The sequence below is a fragment of the Pholis gunnellus genome (assembly GCF_910591455.1).
Source record: "Pholis gunnellus genome assembly, chromosome: 1".
Classification (NCBI taxonomy): Eukaryota; Metazoa; Chordata; class Actinopteri; order Perciformes; family Pholidae; genus Pholis; species Pholis gunnellus.
In genome coordinates this window covers 21,679,217-21,699,698 of record NC_136528.1, presented here as the reverse complement: position 1 = coordinate 21,699,698, position 20,482 = coordinate 21,679,217, and positions in this window count along the sequence as shown.

Below are 20,482 nucleotides of genomic sequence, written 5' to 3'. Positions count from 1 at the left end.
TGAACGGCTGAGCTCTGCTTCGCTGTTAATATTCTCTCTTTCTCGTTCTCATTTGCTCCGAGACAGCAACTATATTCAAACAAATCCAATTGCAAATCTGACAACTGCTAAAAGCAAACTCACACCGCCTCTCTCCCAGTTTATGTGCCGCGCTCGCCTCGGCTGCTACTGAATAAATGCGCGCAGTTTCCAGAGACCCTTGGATTCCCCTGTTAATTAAATCAATTCATTATGCTCAGATCTGATTAGCAGCCCTTCCCCCCTCTTTGAATCAATTATTCAATACACAAACATAATTGCTTGTGCCAGAGGTGTCTAAGTATTAGCTTATTTAACTCCAAGGACACTAATTACCCCTAGGGCAAGGGAACTTTTCTCATTAATTCTGACAAAACACAAAAGCACAGCTAAGGGAAAGTGTGTGTGTGTGTGTGTGTGTGTGTGTGTGTGTGCGAGTGTGTGTGCGTGAGCGTGCGCGCGCATTGGATCTGCCTGCCAGTCTGAATGTGCGTGTTAGAGCAGGAGGGAGTGCGCATGCACGTCAGGTTGTATTGATGCACGTGCGCACGGACGCGGGTGCGCGTATGTCAGAGAGAGAGAGAGAGAGAGAGAGAGAGAGAGAGAGAGAGAGAGAGAGAGAGAGAGAGAGAGAGAGAGAGAGAGAGAGAGAGACTGCTCCATAGGTGCCTGATACAGTTGGAGTAAACACAAAATGCGCTTATTGTTTTTCTTTCCTTACTTTTTTCCCCCTGCAGAATTTAATAGAAATAACATCTAATTGTGGTCTACTTAGTAGTTAATTAAAGTCCAGACACAGTTATCATACAGGCAGATAAACAGTCGTTTCGAAAGAGACGGCACAACAGATGGGCTGCGTTTTTGATTAGTGGGTAGATAGAAGGTTCAGTTTCGAATCTGGTAATATAATTGTTGCCTGTTATTGCCAAGATGAAAGTGTTGCTGTTTCATGGTGGAGCCTTAAATAGCACCACTTTCACTTGCCCTGCGGAGACTGTTAACCAATTAAGGGTGAGATCCAACAAAGATTAGCCATTTAGGAGAGTGGAGTGGAGTATAGCTACAATAATGCTGGTTCGTCAGCAGCCAGCAGGCTGTCTGTGGTGTGAGCTTGCTCAGTCTGTCCTTGCCTTCTGTTACATTTTGCACCAACACTGCACATTATCATTAGCTACTCTATCATCAAATAATAATACATTATTTTAGTAATAATTACCCTCAAACTATATCAGATCAAGAGCAACTATAAGATCTGCACTCAACCGCAGATTTGTGCAGTAAAACCTCATCTGTGAAGACAGATTTATATCTGTATAAACTGGAATAGTGGTGAAAGCTTAGAATAATACAAATATATATGAAATATATTATAAAATACATGAACTAAACTGAAAAGAATCATATCCACATAAAAGTCCATCCATTTCGAGTTGAACCATGTTGTGTTTTTATAGATTCAGTTATCACAGTACAATATATGGACTACACATGCTTTCCCATTTGATAATTATCCTGCCCTGCATTTGAAATAACTTTATTTTATAGACCCCACTAATGTGATCATGCACCACAAATCTAAGGTATAGAGAGCACACTGTACATAGCCCATAGGGATAATTTCAGTTCTCAGGGCAGCAGGCTGTGGTGAGATTGGGTTGGCCCTGAAATCAATGGCCTGATCCCGTTCTGTCCAGCTTCCTGGCTGACATGCTTGACTTTTCATCTCCACGGTCACATAGATTGATGACTTATGACCGAGAATGTATGTTTGCTGACCTCTAGCAAAGTGAGTGGCACATAATTAATCCAATCACACAGAAAACTGGAAATGAAAGGGGAATGAATGGTTCAGTATCATCGGGGCTTGACTTCAAATAACCATTTGACATTTGAATGTGGAAAAAAAACTCTATATAAAGACCGTTCAAAGAGAGCGAGAGAGAAAATGGTGTGTGTGAGGGGTGGGTAATAACAGATGGAGCTGTGAATTTTCCACAATTGCCTCACTCAATACCTCAGGTTTTGAAGTCTACGTGTTATACAAAATCATGTAGGTGAGGAAGTTTCATGTATATTTAAGCATCACTGATATTTGATCCTCATATGGACAAGTGGAGTAGTTGCAGAGACCATGTGTCTCTGTCCAACTGAGATAATCCTAATGCGAAGTCATGGACAGGTTGCAGAGTGGCTCTCAATCAAAGTTCTCATCAATATAAATTACCCACATTACCTTTGAGTAAAGACACAACATTTTGTGCGTCTGTGATACGTGTACTCTTCAGCCCCTCTTACAGTGTCTTGGGTGCAGACCCTTTCCCACTCTACATCCAACAGGGAGGTCAGTACATACTACAAACAAGCCCCTGAGTGGGCCTCTCTGATACACAGTTAATTAAAATTCATTTCTGAGCATGCATTAGCCATGCCCATCTATTTATGGGCAGCTCTCAAATGCAGCCACTACAAAACAGTGCTCTGTAATTAACCCCACCTAATCAGATAGCGCACTAGTGTTGTGTTCCTATTCGTCCTGAGGCACACAGCCATTGGACAGAGGTTTCAGAGAGAGGATGAGCCCGTTCTATAGTCCAGAATGGCTAAGCAGATTAAAACCTCATATCAAACATGATATTTACAGGCAAGGCTCAGTGGAGAGTGCTCCTTTTATGTGGGATGGGGAGAGGCTTCAGGGCTGGGCTTTTAAAGCCATGTCCCTTAATTGTATTCTGGCTAAGTGGGATGAATGGTGCTTTTTAATCAGACTACTGACGGGGCTCTGTGTTGTAAAAGTATAAAGATGGTGCCCGATAGTTAAGATGTTGAATGATATGCTTTTAGTCTAGGTTTCCCAGCTTCTAGCAATATTCAAATGCATGCTTGCTTTAAGCTGACACCTGTAAACATCAGTGTTATTTCCCCTGACATTTCTGCTACTGTAGCAAACACCAGTTTGGTAAGTACTTGTGCAAAATGATTTATAGTAATGTCACCATCTTTGCATTGAGTTTAGGCCTGTAACCTATAGGCAGGCGTTCATTTATTTGTGAATGTACACTGTGTTTAATATGCAGTGTTATGTTCAGAGAGAAAAGCATTGCCCACCACTTGAATGAAGTTTCATTTACCAGCGAGATATACTTTACTTTGTTACTCAGAGATTTAAGGTTCTGCTCCTCCTAGTGGCTGATCTCTGCCATGTTTTCCCCTCAGAGTTGTACACAAATGGGTTTGATTGCAGAGGTTAAGCACATCACATAATAAATTGTAACATCTTTTTATTATCCTCCTCATGGAGCTCCTGAGACGTGATGTGGAAAATAGGAACTATTGGAATCTTTTTGAGGTAACCTGACAGGCTCACCATATAGATGGTAATAGGAATGGTGTAAGCCCTGCTGTTCACATAGTCAATTTGAATTTCATGACCAATCAAATGTAGACAAGGTGTCATTTGGAGGGTAGAAAAGAGACCAGAGTGAATCCCTTTCCAAAACAGTTAATCCAACTTTAATCCTAGTCATTAGGAATTAGACATGCCGAGCTGTCCGGCCGTGCCTCTAAATTACAATCAAACGGTTACCAATTACACAAATTATTGATGGTAGATTCTCTTTTCAACTGCAAATTAAGGCTATTAAGGAAGGCTCCTTTTTAATGCAAAAGTGACTAATTAACCAGCGGATGGGAAATCTGCTGCCCAGATATCAAAAAAGTTCTCAGCACACATTGCAGAAACACAAGGGAACCAATTAGTTTAATTATCAAAACAGCTAATTAAAATTGCACAGTTCCTAATTAGTTCTTTGCTTTTGCCTCTAATTGACAGCATGGAGATAAATGGGCTGCCGATGAAAATGGGGAGAGGAGAAAAACAGGAGAAACTTCGGCGGAATATTTATGCTGACTTTATCTCCGTCTGTGTGGCAGCCCTTTAAAGTGGAAAATTAATGACCTTAATTCCCAAACTGTTTTTCCTCTAACGGTGCTCCCCTCTGCGCTCCTGGTGCATGCTCCTTTGTATGGGCCTGCCACCCTGCCAACTGCTGGAATGGGAAAAAAGGGGGTACTTGGGGGTGGGAAGGAGCCACGATTCTCCTCCTAATGTGACAGCTCCCATCTAACAATGGAGAAAGATGAAAGAATGGAGCAGATGTAACCACTGGGAGCTTTGCATCATGGGACTGCAACTCTGTTGCACTTTCTTTAAAGCGCCTCTGTCATCTACAGGGGCACTAATTTGTCCCATGAAAAAGAAGGAACTCTGCCGGGACAGAGATAAAAGACATTTGATGGCTCAGAAAGACTCTTAATAAGTTTTCAAATTCAAATTTGAATTTTAGATTGATTAATAGGATGTCTGAACTGGCCCTTGTACGTTTGCACAAAAACAGATTTGTAGTTGTTACCAAGTGGCCTAAAGACTGCAAACACCACTGAGAACTTTTTGTTGTATCCTCTAGATTTATTGTTATGATTCTCCCTCCTTTTTGGTATGATCTGTTTAAAGGTCCTTGAAAATAAAGAAGAAAGATAGATCCTGTTCGACAGAAATGCTACACTAGCAAACCTGAACGACAACCATTTACCTCACAAGATTTTGTGTTAGACTTTGAGTGTGTGTGTTTGTGTGTGTGTGTGTGTGTGTGTGTTGCCTTTCTCTGGTGTCTATCCTTTTGGCAGGCATTGTCTCTTTGTCTGTGCTCCTGCAAGGCCAACCTTGTCATGTGTAATCCTGTCCCTCTGCCTGCATGCAACTGACATGTGCGTCCTCTTGGCACATTAGCAGATAACTATCAACTAATCAGTTTACTTTTGGGACTGTGTTAAAATGTAAATTACATTAATGCTCAAATTATGCATCAAACTACGCAGATAGGCCCGGCCAGAGGCCGCATAATGCTAAGATCATTCAGTTAGTGCCTTCTACATGCAGTGTTAATGCACTCTGATTTCCCCTGCTCTGGTTCAAATCAAGTGCGATACGTCAGCCAGTTGGTGTCTGGGAAACTGGAGGAGCTTTGTATGAAGTGGAGGAAAAAGCCTTTTTGCAAAGCTCCATTAAAAAACAGAGAGATGATAGCCGCCTGTTGGATTTCTTTTGTCTAATTCAGTGGAAAGGACTTTCTGCTCTATCTGCATTTTAACATTTTACTCATCGCTTCAGTTGAAACTGTGGAGATATTAATTTACTTGTAATCTCTAAGAGTAGAAATAGAACGCCTGAAGTGCATTCGGTAACATTGAAAATGTGATTTATTTGAACTCATCCTATCCATTTAAAAAATTACACCCTGAAGAGGCAGGTCTGTTGCAAAACCGTGGCCTGGAGGAACTTGCTGCCCATGACTAACAAACACACGTCTACCCCTAATTGATTGTCTTGTGTTTTATTTATGGTGCGGTAGTAATTAGTGGACAGCATAATGTAAGCCATTCATTAGCACCTGGCTACCGCTATGGATTTCGCTGCTTTGTCTCAGATGCACACATCATTAGGGAGAAACAAAGAGTGGAATTTATTAGCATGGCTTCTTATAAATATTCTTAAAGTCAGTGTGCCTTTAAGGAAGAACACAGGCCTGTAAAACTTTTGTCAGCATTTGCTCACTGATTCCATTTGCTGCAGAATATGTTAAGGAAGAGCAGTATAAATTTAATTTTAATTGTTTTGTACACACGCCAGTGAAAAGGAACTGATTGGATACAGTTCAGAGACAGTATATTAATACGTTATTTTCATATGTTAATTGGTTTGCATAATCTCTCCCTTTGCTTGGTTTGGAAGTACCTGGCATTGAGAAGGGGACTGAAGAGAATAGAAGACTCCAATTTACATAAAACCAGCTCCTCTGAACATTAAATAATAATGCATCTGCAAGCTGAAGGTGTGTTCAGTTAGCAGAAAGCACATTTTTATAATTTATAGTCCAGCTGTTTCAGTGCGTTCGAGTCCATTTTCCTCCCTGCCTGCTTTTAATGAAATCTTGTTACTGGAGAATTGACTGGAGTGAATTGAGATTTTAATCCCATTGACGTTCCACCATGGAAATGCACACTGGTGGGAACTCTTAATGGTGGGCCCTGTAATCAGAAGACACTTGTATTCAGCTCCCTACAATAATGAATCTCATCAAATGTTAAAGCCTGGGTCGCGTGCGACAGGCTCAAATTTCAAGGTTTTTGACCATCCCCATTTGACAAATTCCTCAGGGAGTGTGTGATTACTCAAGTTTAGCCGTTTATTGCCTCATCTTTCAATAGCCACTGAAGCACAAAATTCTCATCTAGGTTGCTCTTTTTTTTCCTCCACTTGAAGAGCAGGCCAATATAGACTGCAGAACAGCTGCTCAGATCCCGAGGAACTGCTGTTGGCACTGCAATGTTATTAGCTGCCACCATCACTGTCCACTCACTGTGTCATTTAAAGAATGAAAACTAAATTCCATGACAGAAATCACTGGTGTGATTTTAATTGTAAACATCGTGTGTATGTAGCAGTGTTTGTACCTTTTTCTGCAATAGCTAGTACTCTATAACATTCAACATGTTATATGGAAGTGAGCATGAAACAACAAATCGTGCAAGTAAGAAATAGAAAGGTTAGGTTTCATCTTAAACTTACATCCCCTGCCCTCACTTAACCCCTGACATTATAGCTTTGTTGAAATAGCTTGCACTGAATGTAGTGTTTGCACAATTCATGGCTATTTTCTGTCATTATGAAACTGCAAGGACAAACCCTCATTCAGCTTCTTAATGAGGATTATTGTTTGTGTGTAGTTTGGAGCCGCAGAATATTAATTGAATACAATGGCGGGCCGTGCATTTTACACCTGGGCCTTCACTGCTGTCCTGCAGCTGAAACACAGCTACGGTTATTATTTGTTTTGTGTAAAAATGAAGCCAACAACTGTAGATACACTAACTGCTGAGAGTGCGTCTCCTCTCTGCTCTGACTGCAGCTGGGACTGCTGCGCGAGGCTTCGTTCGCGACAGTGCAGAACGTACGTGCTTTAACGTCAAAACACCAGAAAAGTCTCCAATAACACCAGAACAAGTCGCTAGATTTGTCACTAGTAGCTTTTGACAAACAAAAGTAGCCATGAGGGTTTGGAAAGTCGCCAGATTTAGCGAGAAAGTCGCCAAGTTGGCAACACTGGCACTGGCTAAATATGTCCCCAGAGCAACATTGGACGTAACAATAGTTCCTATCAGATATAAAACCAAACAAAAATCTTCATAAAAACAAGTTGTACAAATAATAATATATAAACAAGCATATTATATATTATATATTATATATATAGCTACTGCAGATGTAAAAACAAACACATTTAACTTACCAGAGCTGCTGTTCACTATTTAAAGACAAAGTCCTCCTCCTTTCTTTGTTAACAAAGAGTTTAATCTCACGGTTGTTCAGTACATCCGTGTGTTTTAGTTCCAGTAAGAAGTCCTTCTCGATTCATGGACGCCAGTGAAGACAGTCGAGCCTCCCCAGTTGTATTTCTTGAATAGGTTTTAATGCGCTTGAGGGCTGAAAATGTCCGCTAGACAGAGGCAGCAGATATTGGGATTGTCACCGCCCAACATGTCACGCTAGCCCACTGACCAATCACGTACTTGTGGGCCAGCTACAAGGCTCTGGCACGTCAGAGAATACGCCCAACATGTCAAACTAAAGATCTGATAGGTTGAACACTATGGCAATCAACAATATCGTCCCCATTCACTTAAACTGCACATGGATTCACTGGGTGAGTCTGAAGGCCTCGGGCCTCTCTTCTTACTAGAGACACAGAGGTGAAATCTGATTAGATATAAGCTCTACTTAAAACAAGCTGCACTGGAAGCAAAGCAACTGAGGAAGACAAAAGCTGTGCAATGAGAAAATAAGATAATGGGAAAAATATTTTTATAAATTACAATACATGTAGTGTATTTAAGAAAAATTATAAAATTATAAAATAGCTAACTTTGTGATTCTGTTTAGGCCAGCAGAGAAGGCCTTGCAGGCCCTGACGGCCCACCACTAATTGAATATTTAAATAATATTACTTACCAGTCTAGATCAAATATCAGCAGGGTCATCATCGTGATTTTGGGAACCACTGAGGCTAATTATTGCTCTAGGATAAACTGCCTGTTTGTTTTACATGTTACAGTTTTCCATTTTTTATGGTTAATTTTTTTATGGGATACTTTTTTTGCGGATTCGTCTGAAACCTCTGCTCTAGAGAAGACTCAAGCAGGTCTCTTGGGTGTGAGAGATGTGATGCTGTTTTATATTTGAATGACTAAATGTGACCTTTGAGATCAGAGGAGGAGTTGCTTCTCAGGGGGCTGAAGAGAGTCCCCGCTGCTATGAAGCTCATGTCCCTTTGATCCCTCTGTAATGAGAATAACACCAGGCGTTGTGGTCACTGAACACATTGACACACCACTGGAGAGCCGACAGCTCTACAGCCTGGTACTAGAGGCAACTGTGTGCGTGTGCTTGTGCATGTGTGTCCTCAGGTACAATATTGCCTAGAGACATGTAATATATCCACTGGGATTTACTATTGGGCTATAATGCACTGCTTCATGCTGTAATTTGCCGTTAACATACCGTATGAATGATGTATGCAAAACACACCATTTGTCATGCCAATTAAAATGCCTCACAGGGCAAGTCCACTTATGATTAGACACACCAACACCTCTCATATTTTCTTCAAACAAGGAAAGTAAATCAGTAAAAAAGTGTTTTGGCTTTATTGTTTTGCGCAAACCAAAGTTCTCAGTTGATGCTCCACTTTCAGGTCCGAGGGCACTCTCTCTCACCTGAACACGACTCTGGTGAAACCCAGTACTCTGAGACATCTTCAGAGATCCACTGAAGATCAATCATGACCGGACCCGTCCCCACGAGACCCTTAGTAACAGCCACTGATTGCTTTCTGCTGTGCAGGCTGTTAAGTGGAGTCTGGCAATGGGCTCCTGGACAACACTTAACAATCAATCAGAGGGCACAACCACTTTTCATTGCATGCTGGTTCTTCCCCTGCATTACACACAAACAATAATTCAGGTGGACACGAGTGACACTTAAGAATCACGGCCCGAGTATGCCCCATGATTTAGCTGGAGAGGGATACGCTGGACTATAGACAGAAACTTGAGTTGCAGGATTTACATAAACCCAGTGATTGAGGACTCACCCTGTCATTTGGACAACGCTGTAGGGATGTAGCAGCATGTATTTGATGCTTGTCATGTGTCTTTATCCTTTGTCTTTGACTATCAAAGATGCCAGTTGTTTGACTTTGAGAATTGAACAAGACATTATTTCTCACCAGTTTTTCCCCATTTGTATTGCCTTATAGCCTCATCACAACACCTAGGTTATGACACAGATTTGTAAAACTTTTTCTCGGAGACTGCATTTCACAATTTTATAAATACATCACTGATCTTTTGAATTATCCTGTTAAGAATGAGTAGGCTACTTTGTCATGCTAGCTGTACCAAGGACAAAATAAACAAACGTTAAGAAATACATTTTAAACATTCTCAAAATAAAGCTGTTTAGTGTTTCGTGCCTTAACCAGTGTATCTAGATATGCAGTAGACATTCTGCCATAACAGCCTCGACTTAGTTTGCCTATTGATTAAGGATTCCATTGACTTAATGAACCTTAAACCCTCCATCAGATGACTAGCCAATATATGCTCTAATCTCTAAAACGGATGTCTGGCTGTGGTTCCTTTTAAATGAATTGATCTACTCAGCTCTCCCCAAATGGGTAAATGGGCAAGTATTGATATGATTCTTGACTCAGTGATGGATGTGTGTGATGGTAAAACACGAGCTACATGGGCCAGCGTGCTGTAGGCAGGGCAAACATTCAGAGAGTAGCTTTACCGGAGCTCTTCAAAGACAAAGCAATATCATTTGTGTCACTGCCAATACTCAACCCTCCCGTTTGTTGCCTTGTGTTGGCTCTAACATACAAAGTAAAAAACCTCTTCATATCACTTTGGACTCAAATTATTTTTCATGTCAAGAATAATTATATATTTTTGTCTATGTGTTTATCAAATTATACAAGATGGTTTTCCTTCATTTCTTATTGATTTTTAAATAGATTTTTGTTCCACTTTCAGCTGCATATCATGCCTGCTCGTAGATATTTTACCAACGAAAGTCACTTCAAGGCTGAAATCCATGCCTGCGGTGGAGTAAAGCAATCACAGCAAGCTTCACAAGAGCATCACAAAGGTTTTGTGTGATGTTCAGACTGCATGGCAAATATTTATCTAAGTCAGATTACACCCAAGGGAGACGGAGATGTGTGCATCCCTCCAGCCCTGCGTTGTTTCACTGCTGAGAGAAATGCATAGGGCGCTTGTTCTTGCAGAGGTTAGAACTTCTAACTGTTCACTTCCCACAACAGAAAACCATTGTTCTGTCTCTCCAGCATTATAAGCGGGAGTGTCATGAATAATCACCAGTGTGTCAACTAGCTGTATTGTGATCCTCAGCACTGGTGAACCTCAGATGGCATCAAACAATCTTTTTAACTGTCTTCCCTCTGAAAGCTATGCAGCCAAGAATGTTTGATTTCCCTGCAGTTTATTTCAATAGCAGAAAAGCATTTTGAGAAAATTGAAACAACCTATTTCTTCCTCTGATCTTCTCCTGCTGTACATGGTTGTCAAAAGTGTTCAGCTTTTCTTTGACATACGGTAATGAGTCAGCTGTATAAGTCAAAGGCCCTGATAATTTGAGCTCTTATTTTATAAACTCATATCTTGTCACTAACTACTCTGATGAAGGCAGAAAAAATAAATCAAAAACACATTTTCAAAGATCAGAAGATTGCATTGTAAATGTCAGTCTAGACGGAAATTTTAATTAGGGAGAGGAAATTGTCTCAGGGAAGCACTTGAATTTTGAAATGAACCAAAATGAACCATCGAATTATGTAAACATTTAATTATGGACCAATCTTCCAAGACTGTTCCTCGTCTGTCTTTGTTGTCAGACCCTTGCTCTCTTCTCGTCACCGGAGCTATTGAAGGGTTCAGGTAGAAAACGCGTGCCAATTATTTTGGTCACAACAAGGATAATTATCTTATATATCTCACTCTGCCTTTCACTTGATGAACACTTGACTGATCACTGAAAAACACTTTAATATGATATTTTACTCTTTTTTTCTGAAACAGCCCATAATTAATTATTTTACAAGGTAATATAGAAACTGAAAGAGCAGTCTTCTTTTTAGCCTGCTGTAGATTTGTCCACAACTACCACTACAGTGTCCAAGAGCGCAAATACACGTGACCTTTTGCCGGCAGAGTGCACACAATCACAGAGGAGATGTGTGCAGTTTGGCATATGGACCATGCTGAGCCCTAAAAGTAACTCTCTTTTGTTGAATCTTACTTGATGCAGCTCTTGCTCTCTAAATCAAGTTTTTCCCCACCTATATTATAGGCACCTATTATTAACCCGATATCAGGGGTAGCGTGACCCGACTGGGCACCCACCGAATCAACAATTTGTGAAGTGGCAATAAATTGGCAAACACTCTGCCTGTCATCATAGAGCTTCATATTCAATGAACGGGTTCTCCATAGGCTGAAGGGGGGAAAACCCGACACTCACACCTTCCTCTTGTTGTGACACCACCTTGACATGAAATCAACATGAACTGATTACATAGGAGCAGGTGCCTTTTGGACCCTGAGGATGGGAAAACAAAACGCAATGCTCCAAGCTTGATTGATCCTAAACAGGACAAGGGAAGAAACCCAGTCCAGGAACCAAAATTAGCACAGTACAAACATGGACTCAGTGGCAAATGTTCTTAAACCATCTGAAAAGACATTTCCCAGTCTTGTAATAACGTTACAAAACTGCATCCCTGCAAGCCACTGCTGACTCCCAGAGTGTATAGCATAGTAATTCAGAGGGACACCGCTCATGCAGGCTCACACAAATAATATAGATGGATCTCATGCGAGAGCCCGCCCCCTTTCAGAGGCAGCTACACTGACTTAGACAGACCTAGACCTGTTAATATTAACTTGAACACTTTAAAATATTTGCAAGGCAGTGTGTACATTTCTGCCACAGCAAAGTTTTGATTATTCGACTTTCCCTAATACACTAATGCATCACAGAATGTGCCAGCCAAAGGTGTTGGACGCTGAATCAAAACACTAAGCTGTGTTGCAGCTTTCATTGGATCTGTACCATCAGTTGTAGCCTTTGGTTTCGGAGAGTTCAAAGACCTTGCTCTAAATGGAAGAACTGTCATGCAAGTCCAATCCCTTTCCATCAGGAGCCTGTCTGTGAACACAGATGCATAGGTGGCACTCCCCCAAAACAAAGAGTCTCTCCAGTGGACCAGACTTGGCTCACTGCTGGGAAAATTGTTAGGCTATGATGCTCAAAACATATCTGCATGCACCTCAAGAGAACCGCTGTGTTAGCTGTTGCCAGTAAACCTAAAAGATGCATGAGAATCAAAGATGTCATTGTTGTGCATCTGGATTTAGGAGGTCTGGCATTTAGTGTGGCCAAAATCAGTTCCACTCCTAGATATAGCATCTGCTTGATTGGTCAAGGGATGCTCTCCTTATTTTTCTTACCTAGTGAGGTGCAGCAACAACTGCACTGTGTAGAACATAGCCGACTCTGGAGACCAGGCCAAAAATATTCTTATGGTCATTTAGATAGAAGAAGACTCTAGTACCTTGGCAGAAACCTTGGCACCCAGAAAGTAACTGAAAAGCTGTGTATGTAAGCCACTCCCTGAGAGCTACACAGAGGAACTTTTCATCTCAGGGCACTGCAACATAAAAATAAACATCTTTCGAGTCTATAGTGGGGAACCACCTTGCTGAGCCAGCTCTACCAGCGGCATACTTGCTCTGCAAGCATTCAATAAATGAAAATCCAAAATGGGTTTTGTGCCCTGTTTTTGTGGGAATCAGAATTATGTATTACTATATAATTAGTATTATCATCAGTTAAAATACAATACAAATCTTTTCAAATGTCTTTGTTTTACATGGACCTGTTGTGATAAAAACTGCTATTTTATTAGAGTTCTTTACAATTTTGAGCCAAGTGTCTTACGGTGCGACTATTGTAAAGCATGGTTCAAGTAATTGCAACTTGTCTTTTTTGGTAAATAGCAATCTTATTTTTCATCTATAGCTCAGCATAGGAACTTGAAAAATGTCACTGAAAAACATGTCCTCCGGTGACACATGATATCCTTATTTTCAATCGGGCAATTCAATGGAGAACTTTATTTAGTTGAATGTTACTGAAGACGAAGTTCTCGAATTGTTCATATACATATAATACATATAACAGTGTCATGTTTTTTTGTCCTTTGGTTTGATACCCCTAAAAAAACAAAAAAAGTGTATGTTAAACTACATCATTATAGAAAATGATGTATATGTTTCTTGCTAACTGCTAATGACAGGTAACCAGGAATACCAAGTACATCAAAAGAGCAGTGTGTAGGATTTAGTGGCATCTAGTGTGAGGTTGCAGATTGCATCCAAGTTAATACCCTTCCACTCACCCCTCCCTAAACCAAGCATGTCGGCAAACTACATTTGCCTTTGGGTATAACGTAAAAACATGAAGACCCTCTCTAGCCAGTGTTTGGTTTGTCTGTTCTGGGCTACGGTAGGAACAGGCGGACTCTGTGAAGAGGATCCACCCGCCCTTAGTAGCTATGAAAAACACAACAATTCTTAGTTTCAGGTGATTATACACAAAAGAAAATACGTATAATTTACGTAAAAATAAGTATAAAATGTGATATTTCTCTTTTTGACAAAGAATTGATGGAGAGAAATGACAAGGAGAGAGAGGACAAAGAAGTATAGAAAGAAAATTCCTCGCAGAAGGGAGGAGATCCTAAGAGAACGAAGCAGAAAGTAACTAGAATTGAAATGCATGCAAATACATATGATGGAAGAGTTCTGCTTAACATCCCTTTCTCCTAGAAAATGATGTACCAAACTGCATTCTCAGTTACATTTCGAGGGAAACATATTTTCTCTGGATTAGGCAGTTTTAATGAATTGAAACTAAACAAAAATGCAATTAAACTGCTTGGTTAGGTAAAAAACATCATGGTTAGGCTTAAAATAGGTATGTTTGTTACGTTATTTATGTCACAGACGTAAATTAAAACAAGTCAACATTGACTTTTAATTTCACGTGGGACATGAAAAGCGATTTCCTTGGTGAAAGTCCTGTGTAGACTCACCCATCCATTCTAACCTTGTCCCCACACTGATGAGAAACGTATTTGTGATAGATCTGAAATGATCACAATCCGGGAGAAAATATGTTTCCCTTGAAACCTAATTGAAAAAGCAGTTTTGTTGAATGGGAATGTGCTGAATGTGGTTCAATTAAATGGACATGCTTTTAACCAAAACATGTAATAAGACCTAGTATTTTTTCCATTATTAAAAGGTATGCTGTTTAAATTTAAATTGTGCCTACATTGCAGAGCTTAATTTCCTTTGGAGAATTGTGCAAAACTTGGAAGCTGCCTCAGCAAGCAAAGAACGATACTGCTGGGCTACATGTGCTTCTAGTTCACTGTTGTTGGCTCTGTAGTCCAGAAACAGCAGCAACAGACATGGCCAAACAAGTATGAAGAGCATTAACATCATAGTTAATTATGTTTTAAAGTACTCACCTCTATTAGCAGTTCAATTAATAAACACATTGTCATGTACCAGCTTTAAATATGTCAATAAATCAAACATCACAAAAACAATGTACTTAATATTTAAGCGAGGGAATCAAGCTTTTAGTGGTTAGATTGTGTGTGTGTGTGTGTGTGTGTGTGTGTGTGTGTGTGTGTGTGTGTGTGTGTGTGTGTGTTTTCAGTGGGGCTATGGGGAGGTACAAGCCCTGTTCACAGTGATGTCACGCAGCCTCTCCGCAGACTGGCTGAGTAAGAGGAACAACAGAATTTCAACTGGAGAGATCAATTATAGATAGAAGAAAATGAATGGGAAAAGTAATTTAATAAATTATTGACTTGATGTCTTATATCATGTACAAAAGCAAATGAAAAATTAGATTGTGCATTTGGATGAAGTTGGATTTAAAGAGCTTCAAAATTATATTTAATTAGACAAAGAAAAGAAATGTGTCATGGGTATATGAAGTTTCACTGGGGATGGCAAATTAATGATCGCTTTTGCAGCAATAGCAAATGATGTGCCACGCAGAATGTGACTGTCTGGAAAGGCAAGGATTGGGTGGGGGTGGCATTTGAAAGAGTCAACACCACAGTGGTCTTCTGTCTTCCCTATTTCCCATTAGATGGACAGATTGGAGGAAACGTTTCTCTGTTCTATAGACTCAGCTGTCAGCACCTTACTAGCTACTAATACAATAATACAACTGCTGTAAAAGATGCTAGTTTGGCATGTTAAGCATACAACTACAGGGGGAAAAATTAAAGCGAAAACCCAACATGAAGAGGCTTAAACTGTGGTTACACTTGTCTTTTTAATGCAACTTTTGTGACCGGGTACGTCGATTCAGACCTCAGCTGTGTCCGTATATGTTTGTCCACAGTTGTCACTTTGTGTGTGATCTTCCTGATCCGGTAGTGATCGTATATATTTGGTGGGGAAAGGGGCGTCTGTAGAATGGTCGATAAACACATTCATTTCCTACAAGTTCTTCATTATTTTTTCTGCTTGCTCTTCCTCCCTGCAGACTTGTTTTATTGGAGAACAGGTGCTTACAAAGCTTCACTAATTTGGTGATGAACATATTTATGATCCAAACTCAATGCAAACCAGGCCACCTTGGCATTTGATCTGGCTGATCGGATTGCAATGTGGGCAAGAACAGCTAGTGGAACATATAGCCTTGACAGTTAATGCGTCCTAGCATGATCTGATGACGACAGTCGAATTGACTAAGGCTGTAACCACAGCCTTAGTAAAAAGGTGGGCCACCATGAGCCTCTTCTCTGAACTCCTCATTGAGTGTTTTAATGATGCTGGTGGAGAGCTTTGTCCAACACATCGGTCCAAAATCCCTCATAGATGTTCAATTGCGTTGAGATGTGGTGACTGTGAAGGCCATATGATTCACAACAATGTATAAGTCATTCAGTAACCTCTTGTGTCCTGCATAGAAGCATATGTATTAGTTAATGGTTTTCCACTCATTTATTTAGGTATTTTCCCTTAGTGTGTAATGTTCGTTTTTTTCTCCACAACAGTGTCGTGTGAATTTACTGCACATAAAGGAAAATGTGCATACTCAGTGTCATTTTCACATTAGAAACTTATATATTCATGTGTTTTGATAAAAGGGAATGCTCACATGGCTTATTAAAAGGATACTTGTGTGTCCGGGGCAAGGAAGTGCAAAACAACTATGCCAGCTTGGATATAAACAATCTAAAATACTGAGAAATAGGGTTGATGGAAACACAGTTTATACTTCATTGTATACGCTATAAACATGATACATGTTGTCCAACATAAAGTATGGGATTCATCTATGTGGGTTTGGATTTGGCGTGAACTTTATTTTACACTGTTGTTTTATTATTCTGAAGGACATGTTTAATGCTGAATTAAACATTGGTTCCCAGACTTAAAAAGCCGATATCATGGCTCACACAGCAGCCCCAGGAAAGTAAATACAGATTGTAATTAGATGGAGAAAAGTTGGATTTCACTCTCTCCTTTGCATGAACTGTGATGTGATGAAGCCATGGGACAAATAAGGGGGAGAGGGGAGGAGCAGCAGTGGGAGAAGAGAGGGTGGAGAGATTGGGGAATAAGGACTAATTTATGTGTGCGCTTCCAATGCCATCTCTGGGATGCTGTATCCCCTTAGACTCTGTTGCCTGGTGTCTGGAGAGGCAGAATGCAAATGTTTCTAGGTGAGGTTGGGCACAGTCACAGGCCCATGTTGGGACCCGGTTATGCAGTTGCTAAACAAGTGTTCTTTGTCATGCTGTGCCCCTGGGGTTGAGCCAAACGAATCCTATCATCTGCAGTGTTGTGTTACTTAAGCAAAAATACTCAAGTTTGCAGCCACTATTTATAAGATGAAAGACCCTCTTCAGGGAATGTCAGAATTAGTTATTTTTCCCCCAATTAATTTGTGTATTGAGTATAGTTTCATGGTCCCTGCATGGGCTCCCCAGTGTATTTGGTTTGGTGTGCTGTGTATGTGCTCGATAGCCAATGTGTCAAATTGAAGGAATAAGGGAATGTTTACCCGCTTTGTTTTGTTTGCTGCAATGAACCCAGTTTAAGAAGCGGAGCTCATTCTCAAGTAACAGAAAACTGTCTTTTACTAGTGGATTTATTTTAACGAAAAAACATCCATGTCGTCTAATGTGTTTTCTCTTTTTCTCCCCCTGCCTTTGCTAATCTAATTAATGCTTACACACTGACTAATACCAGACTCCTTGATGAATTAAGAAACACTGTGTTGACTAATTGACAAAATCGTTGAGAAGTAAAGATAAAATCTGCACTGTAATTGAATGTGAGGCATCATTTATCTATAGATTTGTACCAGACTACTTTATTGGATTGCTTCCCCACGCCTGAAATATGCTTCGGTAAATTGACCTAAATTCTCCCGGGCAACATAAAAATCACCTTAATTTACTTTAAATATACTTCTTCTAAATCCACGATGGGAAGTTTTACAATATGCCCTGTCTAATCATGGAAGTTCGGTGCTTGAATATAGTCCTCATTGTGGAGAAGCTGTGTTTCGACTCACCAGACATTGCTGCAACCCTGGAACAGAATAAGGTGCTAATAAAAAATGTGCGACTTTACTAATGAATCTGATTCTGCAATTCTGCAACTCAAGCACTTAATTATCATAAGACATTCTCTAATGTGCTCATTTGAATGGGCAACACTTTGCTTGGAAAAAAAACTGCATGGCTTAATGACTTGAGAAAAGAGCCTGATGACATCCTGCTCTCTTATCAACACTTTCAAAAGACTGGCACAAGAGATGGTGGTTGGATATGATCAAACCGGCCTATAAATGAAGCCACTAAATATTCATTGGCGTCTAATATGCTCACAGGGTCACAGCGATGCACTATTTTTTCAGTCAACTCCTCATACTTCTTATACATTGATCTGGATTCGAGTAGAGACCAAGAAAACCACAAATCTAAATAGCAGTCACTCTTGAGATCTAAGGGTAAGGAAGTGATGCCATTGCTCTTTGTTCTAACATCTGCTCGTGAAAAGAGATAAAAAGAATGGGAGCATTACAGGATGTTTTCAAGGGCCTTTTGCTCTGAGTCTAAAATAGTTCTACTTTGACAACCAACATCAAAGTAAGTCGTTATGTGCAGTATATGATCCATCCATTAGCTGCACACTCAACTTTTAGGCCATTAATTGCTCTTTATGTGTGTGTATATGCGTGTGCGTTTGTTTGAGCACGTGTACATGAGTGTGGTACATGTGTGTGCCCACACTCACTCACACAGCCTGTTCAGACAAGTAGAGGTGTAAAATTAAATCCCTCAGTGCAGTTGCATGCAGATGATGTGCTTCAATGGCCTAGCTGCTCTTTGCACCATTGTAATTGAATAACCTACAGAAAAGTCATCACATTCCCACTTTGCTGTTCCCTCTCCATGTAACATGTAAAAAGTCCTCTTGTAACTACCTGGGAGAGCAACCCATCAACAGCTGTTAGAGCTGACTTGAAGGTTAAATATTAGGAAGGAATCCAATTTCTCTTGTCTATTCAGCTCAGCGGTGTGTTAGATTGCAGCTGGACTGTGCTTACGGAGTGTGGGATATGAAGTGGGCTAATCAATCCCCTCTGCTTCATTCTCAAATTCCTCTCATATCAGGTCCCTGCCCCCCGGGCAGGCCTTCTGCTTTCCGAAAGCCAATTCCACACGAAATAAGAACTGTGACCTGCAGCTAGAGGGTGAAGTTGAGTTTTCCCTTCATGATTAATCTCTTCTTGGGTGGTTTTCAGAAAAAAAAGAGAGGGGGAGGATAGAGCGAGAGGGTGAAAAAAAATAAGAAAACATGCAAGTCGCTGCCTTGTGACCTGCAAGTTTTTTTCCTCTGAATGAGCCCGGTGCACTGGAGCCTGCTTATCTCCCGAGAGAAAGACAGAATTCATTTTTTGACAAGGTTTCATGTTGACATTGAGAAAATGAACTACCCGATTCTTATGATTAAACCTGGGCTGTCATAATTGTCATCTGAGCTGTGGTGACGATGAACATTTGAGTTTTCTTTCTTCATAGCTTCTTGTTTGGAGGAGTTGGAGAAGAAATAAAGTTTTGATTAAAGCTTTCACAAACTAGACTGCTATCAGAAATAGATTGTGCGTGTTTGTGAGAGGATAATAACATTATGCTGTACATGAAAAAAAAAAATCTAACACGACATATTGGCCAACAGACTCCCAGCCTAAATATATATTTCTTAATATCTCACTTCAAAGGAGATTTGAAAAAATAATAGTAAACACAGGTGAAGTAACAGATTATGAGCACATTGGCTATATGACCTAAAACAAAGAAGGGTGCCCTTATTATCGAGCAGATGGGCTGCCAGAGTTGAAGGGTAAAATGATATAACCTTAAAGTGCCAGTATCTCATTTTACAGGTTATAATGGCATCTGTCACTGAGAGTGGACCTGTCAGACACTACTTTCATGCAGTTGAATTGCTCGTAATGGCTGTTTCTCCTGGTTTAGACCCACTTTTAGGGGCAGGGTGATGTCTGTCTCAGGAACAGTGACGTTAAAAGCATTGAGCTAGAATGAGATGGACTTACGGACCATTTCTGCTCTGCCTTTGTCCTTTGTTCAATGTTTTTGAACTAGGTTATCCTCTTTGTTAAAGAAAAACTCCCTCGAGGACAGTTACGATGTCAGCTTTAAATGGTCAACACTGAAAGCATCAGCGTAGAAGAAATGCGCTCACACAGGGACTCTAAAAGGCCTCTTGAAATGTTTACATTTTTAATGCCATAATGATGATCCCACATTCAATGTACGTGTTTTACTCACCCATCTTGTAAATTTTTTACGTGTGTAAAACAGTCCATTTGGGAAAAACAGCCCATTTGCCCACTACCACCTACCTAACAAATTGGTTGAGAACAACAAAGTTCAATCTATGTCTGAATATTTCTTTGTTTGTGTGTTTTCCCTCTCCAGCAGGGCACTTATGAAAGTGCTCTTTTGCATCAGAGATAAGGTATGCTGGCCCACTGGGAAACAAGTGAAAGTGGGTTTTAGAATGTGTGGGAGACCAAATTCCTACAGCTAGAAGTACCTCTGCGCCAGGCTAAACAGTGGGCACAGGCCTCAACACACACCCTAATGGAAGAGTGAAGTAGCATACAGTGTTGGAGTGCAGGTTTGGGCTGAGG